Consider the following 1,146-nt stretch of genomic DNA (forward strand, 5'->3'; position numbering starts at 1 on the left):
CTGCCCCTCCCCCCCGACTCTAAATAGACTCTGAGGGAATCCAGTAAAACGCAGTGAGACCCATAAATACACTGCAAACAGCCAGGACTCTTCAGTCTGTTTATTCATACAAACTATGGTTCTCTGACAGCAGCCATTAAATATTCAGACAAACTCAGACTCAGTTTCCATCCCAGAGCTTTTTAAATGTGATTTAAATGTATTCACTTGAGAAATAAACACTTGAGGTCAAATATCCTGAAGTTTTACAGCCGGTTTGAGGCAGAACATTTTGTTGATGAGAACATTATCCAGTAAAATGACTCTTTATTTGCATGTTTCCTGCTGCAGAGTCGTGCGACCTGTGTTTACCTCAGCGCTGCTTACAGAGACGTGCACTTTATTCTGCATGTGTCTGCAGACTGTGGTCCAGCTGAATCTCCTCTCAGGTCAACTTGTGTCAGAGCAAAACAAAGCTGAGGTTTTCAGATGTTTAAAGTTTAATGTATGTGTGTGTGCATATACATATATATATATATATGTGTGTGTGTGTGTATGTGTGTGTGTATATGATGGGATCATGATTCCTAGTAAGAGGAGATTTGACTGAAATCACATGTTGCAGCAGTAAAAGTCTAAAGAGGAATTGTTTATGAAGCACTGTAAAGAGTCTTCATGCAGCAGTGGAGGTGCGTCACTGTTCATATGAGCCGTGATATTTACATTTCAGTTAGTGATAATATCCATGAGCTCTGTGCTGGCTCATCTGGACGATCGAGTCCAACAAGACGAGAAGCAGCTCAACATGTAAAATCATCCTGTTCATTCCACTTAATAAATCCATTGAAGGCAGAGAGACGGAGAGAGGAGGTGAAGAAGGTGTAAAGTGTATTCTTCTGAATGGAGGTTTCATTTCACGTTGGTTTGGTTAATGAATAAAATCAGCAGCAGCTCTGAGACGCTGCAGTGTTGTTTCTCTGAACAGCAGCAGCCTGAGCCTCAATCAGCAGCTGACAATCACAAATGTATTCAGCCACAGAGAAGAGGGAGCGGCGGGAAACGGGGGGGGGGGGGGGGGGGTAAGAGCTTCATTAGCAAATCACTCCACTTTCACTTGCTGCTCTTTCCCTCCTTTCAGAAAGCTCTCGCCCCGGGCAGAAACTTCCT

The 1,146-nt window shown here is 43.4% G+C and overlaps 1 protein-coding gene across 3 annotated transcripts in view; it reads right to left on the reverse strand.

Annotated features, from left to right (window-relative positions):
- Window positions 1-1,146, reverse strand: part of mgll (monoglyceride lipase) — a 28,440-nt gene that overhangs the window by 14,580 nt on the left and 12,714 nt on the right. The gene's annotated exons all lie outside the window — the stretch shown is intronic.

This window comes from Seriola lalandi, unplaced genomic scaffold (genome assembly GCF_002814215.2).
Source record: "Seriola lalandi dorsalis isolate HSWRI2012SDOR001 ecotype SW California unplaced genomic scaffold, Sedor1 jcf7180002054615, whole genome shotgun sequence".
NCBI lineage: Eukaryota > Metazoa > Chordata > Actinopteri > Carangiformes > Carangidae > Seriola > Seriola lalandi.